Below are 17,225 nucleotides of genomic sequence, written 5' to 3'. Positions count from 1 at the left end.
GGGATTGCTGGGTCGTATGGTAGTTCTACTTTTAGTTTTTTAAGGAACCTCCATACTGTTCTCCATAGTGGCTGTATCAATTTACATTCCCACCAACAGTGCAAGAGGGTTCCCTTTCCCTCTTGCACTGTTTTGGGTCATCACGTTTTCATTGTCATTTATTTCTAGATTTTTTCATTTCCTCTTTGATTTCTTCAGTGATATCTTGGTTATTTAGTAGCGTATTGTTTAGTCTCCATGTGTTAACATTTTTTACAGTTTTCTTCCTGTAATTGATACCTAGTCTCATAGCGTTGTGGTTGAAAAAGATACTTGATATGATTTCAATTTTCTTAAATTTACCAAGGCTTGATTTGTGACCCAACATATGATCTGTCCTGGAGAATGTTCCATGAGCACTTGAGAAGAAAGTGTATTCTTTTGTTTTTGGATGGAATGTCCTATAAATATAAATTAAGTCCATCTTGTTTAATGTATCATTTAAAGCTGTGTTTCCTTATTTATTTTCATTTTGGATGATCTGTCCATTGGTGAAAGTGGGGTGTTAAAGTCCACTACTACGATTGTGTTACTGTCAATTTCTGCTTTTATGGCTGTTAATATTTGCCTTATGTATTGAGGTGCTCCTGTGTTGGGTGCATAAATATTTACAATTGTTATATCTTCTTCTTGGATTGATCCCTTGATCATTATGAGTGTCCTTCTTTGTCTCTTGTAATAGTCTTTGTTTTAAAGTCTATTTTGTCTGATATGAGAATTGCTACTCCAGCTTTCTTTTGATTTCCATTTGCATGGAATATCTTTTTCCATGCCCTCACTTTCAGTCTGTATGTGTCCCTAGGTCTGAAGTGGGTCTCTTGTGGACAGCATATATACGGGTCTTGTTTTGTATCCATTCAGCCAGTCTGTGTCTTTTGTTTGGAGTGTTTAATCTGTTTACATTTAAGGTAGTTACTGATATGTATGTTCCTATTACCATTTTCTTAATTGTTTTGGGTTTGTCTTTGTAGGTCTTTTCCTTCTCTTGTGTTTCCTGCCTAGAGAAGTTCCTTTAGCACTTGTTGTAAAGCTGGTTTGGTGGTGCTCAATTCTCTTAGCTTTTGCTTGTTTGTAAAGGTTTTAAGTTCTCTGTCGAATTTAAATGAGATCCTTGCTGGGTAGAGTAATCTTGGTTGAGGGTTTTTCCCTTTCATCACTTTAAATACATCCTGCCACTCCCTTCTGGCTTGCAGAGTTTCTGCTGAAAGATCAGCTGTTAACCTTATGGTGATTCCCTTGTATGTATTTGTTGTTTGTTCCTTGCTGCTTTTAATACTTTTTCTTTGTATTTAATTTTTGGTAGTTTGATTAATATGTGTCTTGGAGTGTTTCTGCTTGGATTTATCCTGCATGGGACTCTCTGTGCTTCCTAGACTTGATTAACTATTTCCTTTCCCATATTAGGGAAGTTTTCAACTATAATCTCTTGAAATATTTTCTCAGACCCTTTCTTTCTCTCTCCTTCTTCTGGGACCCCTGTAATTCGAATGTTGGTGCATTTAATGTTGTCCCAGAGGTCTCTGAGACTGTCCTCAAGTCTTTTCATTCTTTTTTCTTTATTCTACTCTGCGGTAGTTATTTCCACTATTTTATCTTCCAGGTCACTTATCCGTTCTTCTGCCTCAGTTATTCTGCTGTTGATCCCTTCTAGAGAATTTTTAATTTCATTTATTGTGTTGTTCATAATTGTTTGTTGGCTCTTTAGTTCTTCTAGGTCCTTGTTAAATGTTTCTTGTATTTTCTCCATTCTATTTCCAAGATTTTGGATCATCTTTACTATCATTACTCTGAATTCTTTTTCAGGTAGACTGCCTATTTCCTTTTCATTTGTGCTGGTGGGTTTTTGCCTTGCTCTTTCATCTGCTGTGTGTTTCTCTGTCTTCTCAGTTTGCTTATCTTACTGTGTTTGGGGTCTCCTTTTCGCAGGCTGCAGGTTCATAGTTCCTGTTGTTTTTGGTGTCTGCTCGCAGTGGCTACGGTTGGTTCAGTGGCTTGTGTAGGCTTCCTGGTGGAGGGGACTGTTACCTGTGTTCTGGCGGATGAGGCTGCATCTTGTCTTTCTGGTGGGCAGGACCACGTCCGGTGGTGTGTTTTAGAGTGTCTGTGATCTTATTATGATTTTAGGCAGCCTCTGTGCTAATGGATGGGGTTGTGTTCCTGTCTTGCTAGTTGTTTGGCATAGGGTGTCCAGCACTGTAGCTTGCTGGTCTTTGCATGGAGCTGGGTCTTAGCGTTGATATGGAGATGTCTGGGAGAGCTTTCTTCGTTTGATATTACGTGGAGCTGGGACGTCTCTGGTGGACCAATGTCCTGAACTTGGCTCTCCCACCTCAGAGGCACAGGCCTGACACCTGGCCAGAGCACCAGGACCCTGTCAGCCGCAAGGCTCAGAAGAAAAGGGAGAAAGAAAGAAATAAAAAGAAGGAAAATAAAGTTATTAAAATTAAAAAAAATTATTAAAAATGAATAATAAAAAAGAAAGAAAGAAGAGAGCAACCAAACCAAAAAGAAAATCTACCAATGGTTGCCAGTATTCATTGTTTATCTGAAAAATTAAAATTTAACTAGGCACCGTGTATTTTAACATTTTAACTGGCACCTCTAGACTTCACCATCAAGTAGGAAAATATCTTGGGTATTTTGGTGAACTTCAGCTGGTCCCTGAAATAAATAAGGTTAATGACAAAAAAAAAATCCACCAATGATAACAAGTGCTAAAAATTATGCAAAAAAAAAGGACTGATGGAACCCTGGGACAAATGGTAAAAGCAAAGCTGTACAGACAGAATCACACAAAGGAGCATACACATACATACTCACAAAAAGAGAAAATGGGAAAAAATATATATATATTTAAAAAAAAGGAAGAGAGCAACCGAATCAATAAATATACCAATGGTAATAAACTGTAAATACTAAACTAAGGTAAATATAAAACCAGAAACAAATTAGATGCAGACAGCAAACCCCAAGTCTACAGTTGCTCCCAAAGTCCACTGCCTCAATTTTGGGATGATTCGTTGTCTATTCATGTATTCCACTGATGCAGGTACATCAGGTTGACTGTGGAGATTTAATCCGCTGCTCCTGAGGCTGCTGGGAGAGATTTCTCTTTCTCCTCTTTGTTCACACAGCTCCCGGGGCTCAGCTTTGGATTTGGCCCCGCCTCTGCCTGTAGGTCGCCTGAGGGCGTCTGTTACCCACTCAGACAGGACGGGGTTAAAGGAGCAGCTGATTAGCGGGCTCTGGCTCACTCAGGCCGGGGGGGAGGGAGGGATATGGATGCCGGGCGAGCCTGCAGCGGCAGAGGCCGGCGTGACGTCGCACCATCCTGAGGCGCGCCGTGCGTTCTCCCTGGGAAGTTGTTCCTGGATCCCGGGACCCTGGCCGTGGCGGGCTGGACAGGCTCCCCGGAAGGGGGGTGTGGATAGTGACCTGTGCTCGCACGCAGGCTTCTTGGTGGCGGCAGCAGCAGCCTTAGCGTCTCATGCCCGTCTCTGGGGTCCGTGCTGATAGCCGTGGCTCGCGCCCGTCTCTGGAGCTTGTTTAGGTGGCGCTCTTAATCACCTCTCCTCGTGCACCCCGAAACAATGGTCTTTTGCCTCTTATGCAGGTCCAGACTTTCTCCCGGATTCACTCGCGGCTAGCTGTGGCGCACTAGCCCCCTTCAGGCTAGTGTTCACACCGCCAACCCCAGTCCTCTCCCTGGGGTCTGACCTCTGAAGCCCGAGCCTGAGCTCGCAGCCCCGCCCGCCCCGGCGGGTGAGCAGACAAGCCTCTCGGGCTGGTGAGTGCTGGTCGGCACCGATCCTCTGTGCGGGAATCTCTCCGGTTTGCCCTCCGCACCCCGTTGCTGCGCTCTCCTCCACGGCTCCGAAGCTTCCCCACTCCGCCACCCACAGTCTCCGCCCGCGAAGGGGCTTCCTAGTGTGTGGAAACCTTTCCTCCTTCACAGCTCCCTCCCACTGGTGCAGGTCCTGTCCCTATTCTTTTGTCTATGTTTTTTCTTTTTTTTTTTCCCTACCCAGGTATGTGGAGAGTTTCTTGCCTTTTGGGAGGTTTGAGATCTTCTGCCTGCGTTCAGTAGGTGTTCTGTAGGAGTTGTTCCACATGTAGGTGTATTTCTGATGTATTTGTGGGGAGGAAGGTGATCTCCATGTCTTACTCCTCTGCCGTCTTGAAGGTCTCCCTCTATGATAACTTTAAATGGAGTATAATCTATAAAATATTTGAATCACAATGCTGTACATCTTAAATTAATGCAATATTGTAAATAATCAACTATAGCTCAATTAAAAAATTTAGTAGCCACATGAAAATAAACTAAATAAAACAAGTGAAGTTAATGTTAATAATTTAGTTAATTTAACCCAGTATATTCAAAATAGTATTTCAACATGCATTCAATATAAAAATTATTAATAAGATGTTTTTACATTCTTTTCAAGTCCTTGAAATCTGGTGTGTGATTTACACTTAAGCATATTTCAATTCAGACTAGCCACATTTAGAGTACTCAGTAGCCTCAAAATGTGGCCAGTGACTACTGTCTTGGGGTTTAGTGGGCATCAGAATCAACTTGAGGGTTGGTTAAAATGTCAACTGCTAGCCTGCCCCCAGAGCTTCTGACTCAGTAAGTTTGGCGTGGGGCCTGAGAATTTGCATTTCCCACAAGTTCCTAGGTGATGCTGGTGCTGCTGGTCTGGTGACCACACTTTGAGAACCACCAGTACAGAGAAACCATAATGCCTTTGTTATTCAAAAATGTGGTTTGTGGAGCAGCAGTAGACCTTGGAGCCTGTAAGAGATGCATAATCCCTCGTCCCAGGCTTGACCAATTTTAACAGGAATGTACATTAAAGGTAGAACAGGAGACTGCCCCGAGTAACGTCTCCCTGTGAATCTATTAAACTGGCCTGTTTGTTTCCTTCTTAGAACTTGTCTTGGTTCTTTTTTTTTTTTTTCCCTCTTGACTCAAGAATGCAGGGCATTTTTTTTTTCTTTCTGTTAATCATTCTCCATCTAGGAGCAAATACAATGTCTTGCACACAATAGGCACTTAAATATTTATGGAATTAACAATCCTATAAAAGGAGAGAAGGCTGGGGACAGTGATTAGGTATATTATTCTTTGGCTTTAGAAATTTGAATAAAAATATGTTTGGAGATGAGTTGAATACTGGGATTCAGAACCTGATTACATGGTTCCTGCTGCCTCGAAGGTGGAATGGTCCTTCCTGTAACGTCATCTGTGCCCAAGGGGTGTGGGCGACTCACAGTTGAGAGAATTGCCTTATTGGGAAGCTTGTCAGATTCTTCTTCCTGGCAAGGTGGGGCTACATTCTCTTTGTTTCAGAGGAGTGGAAATGCTCTACCTGTTTGTGACGTCACACAGCACCTAGGAGGTGTTCCTGGGATGTCCTTCCTTCAGGACTACAAGTGCCTCTGAAGTGTCAGTGACTGCAGGCTTCCGTGCACTCTGCTGCCAGTTGGCATTCCAAAGGCATCACATTTGAATTGACTCAGTTCTAAATCACCAGAGGCCCAGTTATGCAATGGAAATTTGGTTTCCAAAGAGATTTACTGATGTTACAATGCCTGGCTAAAATACATATATATTTTACATAAAAAAATCCTCTCTTCACTCTTGGATCGGTTTCATTTTTTACTGTGTTTCTAATAATGGAAAATAGTTTCTCCATATTTGTTTTGGGTAAAGACAGTAAACTTGTTTTCCCTCCTCTGTTGAGATTTAGTGTTGTGTGAATTAACCGTTGGCTTTAACTGTGTATCTCCATGTGCACAAACAACTTGTATGTAGACAGACAGAAAGATGAAGTAATTCAGTGGTTACTTTCAGAGGAGGGCAAAAATAATAAAAAAGCAGAAATGAACAATTTCATAATATTCTTTGCCGGCTACTTCATTGCCCATTTTCTCACTCAGTTCCCTTTTCCTCATGCCAAACTTTCAAAAAAATTGAGACTGTGGGAGACTGAAGTGTATATTCTGTGTTTTATTGGAAGGATTTAAATGGTATTGACCAAATTAATGAGCTTGATTATAGTAAGTCAATTGTTGCCTAGGGGTGGAAGCAGTGTGGAGTGACAGCTGACTGAAATGACATCCTTTCTTTGTTAACCTCACTGTCCTAAAGATGTACTGCAATGTTTTGTAGTTGAAGGGTGCATACTTTTAAGAGCGTGTAATTTGTTGGTTGTTTGTTTTCGATTTCAAGCTACTCTTCTGTTAAGTCTAAAAGGGGTTGCTGGGGGGAGATTTGTACCATGTAATCACAAACACATAGTGAGTGAATGCTTCATAGTCAAGGCTTGTCTAGGATTATGATGAAAGTAACTACCTAATCTCTGAAAAATGTATCAGGAAGTGAGAAAGTGTAGGTGAGATTTGCTCCGATTCACTCAGTGAACTTGGCAGCTTTGGAAATAGGCCATTACTCCAGACTCCTTCATGGTTTAATGGGAATACCTTTGCTGTGAAGCTTCTGATAAAAATTGCTTGATGCAGCTCTAACTATTAGAAGATAAATAATTCTGCACCAGTGCTTTTTGCTCTGGCACCCATAGTTTAGCCACTCATCTGGGGAAACACCTTTGCTCTGGTTTTTTGCGTAAGTGTGAAAACCTCCTGACCAGGCTATGTTCTGCTGGCTAATCAGTGAGCATAAAAGTCTTGTTGGCCAGTGATGGTGTAGCTTCAAGAATGGAGTACTGTACTGGAGCAAGGGCTGGAGGTTATGCAGGGGAAATAGAAAATGAAAATAAAGGGAACCTTATGGAATTACAAACCAGGAAGATCAGCACACTAGTTACAAGGGGCATTAGGAGAGGAATTGAAACAAGGGCTAAAAACTCAGATGCTGATAGTGTTTAGCAGAAAAATGATGGTAAAGTCAACATTATTTGAGATTGTGCTACCTTTATACATGAACTCATTCATCACCATGGTAATTCTCCAAGACACAGAGCACAGACATTCTTCCCATTAAGTAAGTGAGGAAGCTCAGGCTCACTTAGGGCTGGGTATAAGCAAGAACTAGAACTTTGCTTCTGAATTTTCTTTGAAAGCTTCTCAGGGATCTCTTCTAGTGTGTGCTGGTTATGAGTAGTTGTCAGCAATTATGAGCATCTCACAAACATTCCCAAGAAGACTCTTGGTTTAGGAGGACAGTTGTGATGTGTAACATTTGTCCATCTCTCCCTGCCCTTTCAAAACAGGACAATAGACTGACTTCCTGGTTTAGGTCTTCGCTGCCTTTTATCTAAAATCATCAGTACGCAGTTTTCATTGTGAAGTGAAACAGGCCTGATTGCTTCATGCAAGTACTCTGAAATTTAACTGCTTTGTGAATTTGTCTTCTGTACCTGTTGACATCTTTTTAATTCTCTGGTGTCCGGCAACCATAGTGACTTAAAAATATATTTCTTTTATTAATAAATTAGTTACCATTACTTTTTATTCAATTTTCAAAATATTCTATAAGTGATAATTTGGGGAAAAGATCAAATCTGTTAGAGATGAAATTAATCTGTAATCAGGCTGAGAGCAAAGTAGACAATATTACATTCATGTGTTTGAAGGATGTGTCTTTGTTTGCTAAAAGAAATTAATGTTTTTGAAGCTTCTCTAGAACGGTTTGCTCTCTGGATAGCGTGTTGTGTTACACACGTAGTTTTTGCTCTGGTTATTAGTAATTGGGCAGATGCTTATAGGGCTAAACCTATAGAGTTTTAACCATGTTGGAAAAATGAGAATAAGAACAAAGAGCAACAAACCTTTAGCACCTGCTGATTGGCTCAGATATACAGTCTGCCCAGTCTGCCTGTAACATTCACCCCAGCTCATCCTGCAGGCATCTGGTCATCCTCCTTCAGTCAGCCTTCAAGGTAAAGGCTGGTTCCCAAAGGTCCTTAATTTCTCCATTCACAACCTATCAAAAGATTTATCTTAAATCAACTGATGTTTTCAGCCTGATGTTTTCAGCACCTCTAGGGATAATAAGATCTGGACGTTTACCTCCTTCTGACTAAAGCAGTATTTTACAATTGAATTGACAGTTTTATTTGATTGGATTCTCTAAGCAATTCAGTCTGAATCTAACCTGGTTACAGAGCTTATGGGTCTGGTTCTGTGAGGAAGATATAAGAGGACCCATCCAGCTGGTTGTGACTCCCAGGTAAGAAATGTTCTGAGGTAATGCAATGTGTGTATGTGTACTTGTGCTCTCCACCTGTGAGTCTTTATGTGGCAGTTATAAATAGGTACATAGATGTTGTTTTAGTCATGGACACGTTACATAATCATAAAAAGCATAATACCAAATACCTAGTTGTCATTAAGTAAATATTCTTCCCTTGAACATTTACACACCTTCCCACACCTTCTAGGAGCCTAATATAGCACAGCTTCAGAAAGAAATAGTCACCAGATTATGTCTTTAAGTGACTCATTAATTTGCTCACTTTTGAGGATAAAGTTTAAGGAAGTTTCTTCAAGTAGGAGCAATTTGCTGATTGTAAGGTTATTAGGAAAAATACTTCACTGTATTAGACATCTCAAGCGTTTGCATCTCAAACATTTTTGTAGATTGTACTGCACATAGCATCAACTCAGTCTTATGTTTTACACAGACTGTTAGGAGGAAGGGAAGGGAGTTACATGACTGGGAAATACTCACCATGAGTCATTTGTAATTACAGTAATGATATAGATGTGCTCTTCTGTATGATAATATTGGTGATGGGGGTAGAGTTTGCATATTCTCTCTTACGTGTCCCAAATTCCATTGCATAGTATGGAGTATCCTAAACTGACATGATTGTAAGTATCTTTGGGGTACTTATTACATATGTGAGCTTCCCCACAGACAATAGAATTGGAATTTCCAAAGGTAGGACCTGGGGATATGTGTTTTTTAAATAAGAACCTTAGATTATTCTTCTGATTGTGTAAGTTTGGGAACTTCTACCTTGATGGATACTGTAAGAAGCTCATAGGCTCTCTTTAATTACAGCCAACATTTTCGTCATATTTTAATTTTTTTTACTTTATTTTTTCCTCCCTTTTTTTTAGTTTCATTGAGAAATAATTGACATACATCACTGTAATTTTTTTCAAGTACATCTATCTTAGTTTGGTCTGTAAGGTTGGTAGGGCAAGAATTGCTACCTTCAGGGCTTCCCTGGTGGCGCAGTGGTTGAGAGTCCACCTGCCGATGCAGGGGACATGGGTTCGTGACCCGGTCCGGGAAGATCCCACGTGCCGCAGAGCGGCTGGGCCCGTGAGCCATGGCTGCTGAGCCTGTGCGTCCGGAGCCTGTGCTCTGCAAAGGGAGAGGCCACAACAGCGAGAGGCCCACGTACTGCAAAGAAAAAAAAAAAAAAGAAAAAAAGAATTGCTACCTTCATTTTACAGATATGATGCTGTCAACTTAACAAAGCCAACAATTTTTAAAGTGTTCGTTGACAACAGCAGCAATTAAAGATTTTGGCGTAGGAATTCCCTGGCAGTCCAGTGGTTAGGACTCTGCGCTTCCACTTCAGGGGACACGGGTTTGACTTCTGGTCAGGGAACTAAGATCCCTCAAGCCATGGTATGCCCCCCAAAAAAGATGGAGAACAACAACAACAAAAAGATTTTGGGGGGCTTCCCTGGTGGCGCAGTGGTTGAGAGTCCGCCTGCCGATGCAGGGGACACGGGTTCGTGCCCCAGTCCGGGAAGATCCCACATGCCGCGGAGCGGCTGGGCCCGTGAGCCATGGCCACTGAGCCTGCGCGTCCGGAGCCTGTGCTCCGCAACGGGAGAGGCCACAACAGTGAGAGGCCCGCGTACCGCAAAAAAAAAAAAAAAAAAAAAAAAAGATTTTGGGGTGATGAGGGCTGGTTGACTGCTTCCCCATAACCGCAAGGCCAAAATGTAATGAAAGTCATGACTGTTTTCAACATACATGGGCACTTGCTAGACATTTGTTAGAGAATTAGGCACAAAGTGGGTCTGAAAGTCTGATGAAGCTCCAGTACCACTATCTGGCACTGTCTTTTGAGGCTCTGTAACCACACTTCATGAGAAAGAGATACTTGAGGCACATACAGCAAGATTCAGAGGTTAGATTTTGTGCCCTCTGAAACTATTGCTGCTGTCCCTAAGGAACTTAGGGTAAAGGCCCCAATGGATTCTTGCACCCTATTAAGGCAGAGGTGGAAAGTATCTCTAAAATATTTTAGCCAATCTGCATAGGTCTTGAATGCTATTAATTTTACCAATGATGGTGTCCAGTTCTAATATTCTTCTTGCAAATTTTCAAGTCACTAGAAAAGCCTTTTATAATTTTCAAAATATGCTGTTTTTTGCCTGGACTACTTTTATCCTGTGCTACTGGGTAAGTCCTGTTGTTTCCTTAAAACGTCAGTTCAAGCACCATCTCTGTTTTGAAGTATTTTCTGGTCCTGTAGGACCTTGCTACTCAGAGTCTGGTCCATGGACCAGCGTCATCAGCATCCCTTGGGAGCTTGTTAGAAGTGCAGATTCCAAGTCCCACTCAAGACTTACTGACCCAGAGTCTTCATTTTAACAAGATTCCTGGTGCATTGGAAGCACAATAAAGTTTCAGAAACACTATTCTAGAAGTTAGGTGCTCCTCAGCTGTGCCTCCTAATATAGCATAAAACGATGATGATGGCTCTATTAAAGCACTTACCACATTGAATTGCATAATTAATTTTTGCCTATTCTTCCAGGTTAGTCATCAGATCTTACTCATTTCTTCACTCCTATCACTTGGCACTTATTGAATGTTTAATTCACGTTGAGTGAGTGAATAAACAAACTTGCCCGTGGCAAAATTAGTTTTTCAGATCTACCTGTAGATTTCTTAGATTTCATCTGACTTATGTGTTCTCACACATCCAAAGTCAGAATGAATAGAAGACAGGGTATTAACCAGCTTTCCAGGGCTATAGTTGAGGAAGAAGTGGGTGTTGGACATAGGAGCCAGACAGTAGTGGCATGATGGAAAATTCATGAGGGAAGGATTTAGTCTCTAATATGTGAATGGTCAAAGAGAGAGGGCAGAGTCACCTCAGGGGACCATGTGTGCCAGGGATTCTGAATACTTTTTTCTGTCCCAACACACCCAAGAGATTAGACATATTTCCAGCTGTAAGAATGGCTAACTATACCAGATTTTCATTGGGACTTCTCCCTCAACTATATAATTCTGCTATAGCCCACACCCCATTTTTCTTTTTAGACTCGCTGAGACAAATGGTAGGATCAATGTCTGGTGTTCTGAGTGGGACAGGAGGGCATTGAGAGATAGTAGGTACCAAGAATACATCCTGAATTTAAAATCAAGTGTTTTAAATGGGTGGATAGATTCAGATATCTAACCTGGAAGGTTAGATTAGGAAATCAGCATAGGGTAGAAAGAGTGGTAACAAAAGATCTTATCGAAATGAGGACTGGTCCAAGTCCAGGACTCCAGGCACTTAACACCTGGGCAATACTTATTCTACATCTTTCTTTCTCAACCACGTCTCTTTTGGGGTTAACTATAGACCTAGTAGTGGCTAATGGTGGAGAGAGAGTTTGGGATTAGGGTTACCATAATAGTGCAAAACAGTTTCGGTAGCTACCCAGAGTCCAGTGGATAGAGGTAGAATAATGTCCAATCTGTAAATAAGAAGAAAATATTTTTCTCCCTGTACTTTGGTTGGTCCTGAGGGGCGGTTATCACAAATTTGGGGTGGGGTGGGGGGCAACATTTAGAGTGGGGAAGGAGTATCAAAGCTAGTCAAGGCTTTTGGCCTAAGGCAGGAGATTGACAGTAAATTGCCTAGGGAAGCTAGCAGGTGAGGTACACACTGAAACTGGGGTAGAGTAGGCAGTGATGTCCTGAAGAGCAAATGCCTCGTTTGAAGGGTCAGCTCCAATTGGTGGTTTCATGTGGGAATCTGGCATCTGTCTTCTGGGTATTTTGGGTCCTTTTGTGTTCCTTTAAAAATCACGAAGACTTGGATAGAAACCAAAGAAAGGGAAACAAGAAGGGAGTTATTCAGGGCTTGTCATAGTTGAAATGAAATCAGTCATTTAACTCACTGAAATCAAAAGCAAACAAGCATAAATGAAACTAAATGAAAGAAATGACTGCCCAAACTTCAGCTTCTCTCTCAGAGTCTCCATGGATGTCATCGATCACCTACTAAGTTATTCAGCTAAGAAATCTGGCAGTCTTTTTTGACTCTTTTTCTCCCTCAGCCTTTACATTTTATGACTATTCAGGGCCAATAGATTTCACCCCCATGAACACCCACATCTTTCTCCATCTTTATGGCCACTGTCTTATATTAGGTTCTCTTGTATTTTGCCTGGATTATTCCAAAGGTTTCCTTTTTAGTATTTCTAACTGATTTCATGAGGAAACAACACAAACAGACTCTACACATTTTCTTCCAGAATTAGGTCTGTGGCTAGGGCCTGTGTCTGAATCCACAGGTAGGGGTGAGCAGATCCTCACCTGGGGTGGACAAGGCAAGAGACCAGAATGTTTCCAGCAGTGGGCAGGTCTGCTGGAGTAATTTCCAATTCCAGAATTAGAACAAAGAACGACACAGGTCAGTGCAATCTAGGAACTCTCTTCTTCCCCTTCTGATTGCCATGGGTTAACGCTGACAATATATCCATACAGTTATGAAAGTAAGGTCACAAATTAGGCAAGTTTCTGAAAAATGTACAATAATGAGATGAAATGGATCAGGTGATGATTGTTTTGCACCCTTTGTCTCACCAGCCCCAGCGCCCTATTAGAAAGTTAAATGCCCATTCGTTAGGTGGCTGTGAGGTCCATAACTAACTTTAGGTAAAACATGAGACTGGAGAGAAAGTGATCTTCTCAAGGTTAAGCCATCCTCTGGCTTGGAAGGTTAACTTGGGAAGTACCTTTTGGAGGCCTACATCTTCCAGGTCTGATTTAGAGAAATCCCAGCAGGACCACAGTCACGGACACTAATTTTCCTAATGCTAACTTGAAGGGGAATGAATGATTACAAAACTATTAACTAGAGTCTATCAAAGAATTAAAAAAAAAAAAAAGAACTCTGATTGGGAAATGTCTACTAACTTGTTTTTAACCAGAAAGCCCTATAGTTACACTGCTAACTTACTAGCTATGAGATCTCAGAGAAGCTACTTATTCATCATAACTCTTACTCCCCTCATTTGTACAATGGGGAAAGTAACGTCACCTACCCCAAATTTTGTGGTAAAAAAATAATAAGAACATACATAAATACCTTAGCAAAATAGCTAGCATGTAATAGGCAATTGATGAATTATAACATCATTATACTTATTCCTCAATGAAAGTTTATCCCCACCTCTACCTGTATTGACATAAAATCATTTTAAACATACAGGCATTCCTTGATGTGCACAGGGGATTGGTTTCCAATACCAAGAACCAAAATTTTCAGGTGCTCATTTTTTTATATAAAGTGGCTGAAAGCCTTTGTATCACTCACCTTTTTCAGCCAGAAAATTTCCCTCCCACAGGTAACCAATGTTACCAGTTTCTTGAATACTCTACTATAGAAAATTGAGGCATCTGCAAGCAAAAGCAAAAAGGCATTTTTTCCCCAATTGCTTTAAAAAGCGTTTTAAATCTAAATTTCCCATCTATACTGATAAAAAGAATTATTATTGTTTTCTATAAGGACCTGAGGTCCTGTCACTTTGATACATGTATGTTTATTGTAATTTTTCTAAGATCATATCTAAAATTTATCTTACATCTAGGCTGCAGCACTGTGAGACATATGTTATGGCTCTAGTATTTGTGCCAAACATTACCTTGTTGTATATTGAATTTCTATGGCAGTTCAATATGGTTAGGCCCAGATGACAAAGAACTTTCTGTGCTTAATTAAATTGACTGGTACATGTGCACCCTGACGCAAATATATTTTCCTTATAAAGAAATGTTCTGCCCTTTGCAAGATGTAGGAAGTCTGAAATTAGCTCTGTTTTTTTAATGAGTTTCAAAATGTGGTCCCTGAAATAAGGCAGCAAAATACCATGGTGGAATTGTAGTTCTGAAAAAAATGTTTTTAGGACATCCTTCTTCTTTATTCACTCTTTCCAGACCAAATATAATATTTCCAAACTATAAAGAGGTATTGACTACTGAGAAGTGAATGGCAAACTCTACCCAGGACTTACAAAAAAAAGTCTTAGGAGAGTGGGAAAGCCTAATTGTTCCTTTTAATACACTACTCACAGGGCCACAATCACCCTTCAAGCAGACTATGCTATAGGAATATGAAGTCTTGGAAACTGTAGTGAATTCTATAGGTGCCCCATCTAGACCCCATTGCCAGCTGACGCATAGGAGAGTGGGAAAGCCTAATTGTTCCTTTTAATACACTACTCACAGGGCCACAATCGCTTCAAGCAGATTATGCTATAGGAATATGAAGTCTTTGAAACTGTAGTGAATTCTGTAGGTGCCCCATCTAGACCCCATTGCCAGCTGACGCACTCCCCACTCCCACCCTGGGTACTTTAAGTGCTTCAGCTAAGGCTTGCTGTTACCTGGTTTTCTGGAGAAATGCCCTCAGTCAAATAGGAGCCATGTCGTGGGAGGTTATAGGCCCAGTACTAAGGAGCAGTCCTTAGCCAATGATGGACTGACACAGGGATTCTTTTTTTTTTTTTTTTTTTTTTTTGTGGTACGCGGGCCTCTCACTGTCGTGGCCTCTCCCGTTGCGGAGCACAGACTCCGGACGCGCAGGCTCAGCGGCCATGGCTCACGGGCCCAGCCGCTCCGCGGCATGTGGGATCCTCCCGGACCGGGGCACGAACCCGTGTCCCCTGCATCGGCAGGCGGACTCTCAACCACTGCGCCACCAGGGAAGCCCGACACAGGGATTCTTTAAGCCAGTTTCCTTGCCCAAAGGTGGAATAACTCTGTGAACCACTTAGCCTTCTGCACTTGTTGTGGGATCAGGCTGAAACTAGACTCCAGCTGAGACCTCATCACTGTTTAAATGTGGAGAGGAGCTACTGGAGAGCAGGGGTTGGGGGGGGAGTGAACAGATGTTAGAGACCTCACTTAAAATGGGATGGTTCTGAAACCAATGTGGCAAAGATCTGCTGAGAAAAAGTGAAAGGATTGCTCCTTGCCCATTCTTCTTCTATCTCAACCTTCCTGATTCTGTTGCAGTGAGCCAGTTTTCAAATTGATTCTAGCAGAGCCTGCAGAATCAGTGATATGGGGCACTGTCCACAGAATTGCTGAAATTGCTCCTTGCACCGTTAAACTTCTGATTATTTTTCCTGTACTCAAGGTCAGTGATAGAGCTAAAATACTGTTTTTTCTCTTCCTTTCACTTTTATCTAAAATTCGGTAAGAAGAATTGAAAGAAGGGGTCACCAACAGCAGTAGGAAGACAAGGGACACCTGTTTTCTTCCTATTCTTTCTTTTAAGGTCCTCACTTCCTATTCACAGGCAGACTAGGTCCCTGTGTTTTAGTCTAGTGCTATTTATATGCTTTATTTTTTAAAGCAATAACTTCCAGAACCGTGGGAAGGAAGTACAGGTAAACAAGCTTTAAGCGACTAGGTGAAATTCACATAATTTGGCACAGCTTTAGGAACAGCCTGTTTCCTGACTCCCCACATACGTACTCAACTCTAGACCCTAAAAGAGAGTGGGTAAATATTTTTAGCATTTAGTAGAACCTAAACAGAAAAAAGGACATTCAGTATGACAGAGTAATCTATCAGTTGAAAATGAATCAAAGTCATACGATCATCTTCACTTGAAACACCCAGAAATACTTCATATAATACAACAATCATTCATTAAAATGCATGGCTGGGACTTCCCTGATGGCTCAGTGGTTAAGAATCTGCCTGCCAATGCAGGGGACATGGGTTCAAGCTCTCGTCCAGGAAGATCCCACATGCCGCGGAGCGGCTAGGCCCGTGAGCCATGGCTGCTGAGCCTGCGCGTCCGGAGCCTGTGCTCTGCAACAGGAGAGGCCACAACAGTGAGAGGCCCGCGTACCACAAAAAAAAAAAAAAAAAAAAAAAAAAAAAGAAACATACCTATGACACAAGGACAAAGAAATATTGAGAATTAAAGAATGCAAAATATATATATATGTGTGTGTCAGGCAAGTATTAAATAAAACAAGAGTCAGTTATAAATCTATAATATTTTCAGACAAAATAACTCTAAGGCAAAAGTATTGTTAGGGATTAAAGTGGTTACTTCATAATGATGAAATATATATTTCAACAGAAAAATAAAACAATTCTAAACTTATAGGCATCCAATAACATAGAATTAAAATATATAAAACAAAAATCAACAAAATTGCAAGGAAAAAAAGACAAGATTTTCAGAAATGTCTCACAGATCTGATAACACCATGTAACAAAATTTAGAGAACATTTGAAGATTTGGAACATCTGATTTTTATAAATAATATAATATACTAAGCCTTAGATACAAAAAAACAGACAAAGTATGAGAGAGGAAAATTTATAGATCAGTCTCATTCATGAACATAGATTTAAAAATCCTGAACAAAATATTAGTAAATCAAATATAGGAATGTGTATGTTATATATTGTGTACATGTATATATATGTTAACAGATACATATATTATATATAAATATAAAATAATAAATATATACTTAAACAAATGCATCTTGACCAAGTTAGATTTATCCGCAAGTACTAAAATGATTTAATATAATTAACACAATAGTAGATCAAAGGGAAAAAGAAGCTTATGATCATTTCAGTACATGCAGGAGAAAAAAGTGTTATCCTTCAATAACCATTTCTGAGAAAAGAAAACTCATGGCAGACTAAAAGGAGAAGTCTTATCCATGAAAGGGATAAGACTTATCCATTAAAGGGAACCTATTAAAAATCTACTACAAACATTATTATCCCTGGTGACACATCAGAAGCATTCCCCTGAAAATTAGGAATAAGGTAACAGTGTTTGACAATAATATATGATTTCATCTATGTACCATAGGTTTTAGCTTGTGCCCAAGGAAGGAAAAGAAATAAGATGCATAAGGACTGAAAAGAAACAAAACTAATTTGCATAACATATGATTGTCCAGATAAAAAACTCAAGAGTATC

General features: G+C 40.6%; 1 pseudogene; it reads right to left on the bottom strand.

Moving 5' to 3' along the window:
- Positions 1 to 7,686: 7,686 nt before the first annotated feature.
- LOC137220964 (uncharacterized) overlaps positions 7,687 to 17,225 on the bottom strand; it is a 56,242-nt pseudogene continuing 46,703 nt past the window's right edge.

The sequence above is a fragment of the Pseudorca crassidens genome, chromosome 3, assembly GCF_039906515.1.
Source record: "Pseudorca crassidens isolate mPseCra1 chromosome 3, mPseCra1.hap1, whole genome shotgun sequence".
Taxonomy (NCBI): Eukaryota; Metazoa; Chordata; class Mammalia; order Artiodactyla; family Delphinidae; genus Pseudorca; species Pseudorca crassidens.
Note: the sequence above shows the minus strand (reverse complement) of the source record. Positions and strands in the feature narration are given on the sequence as shown.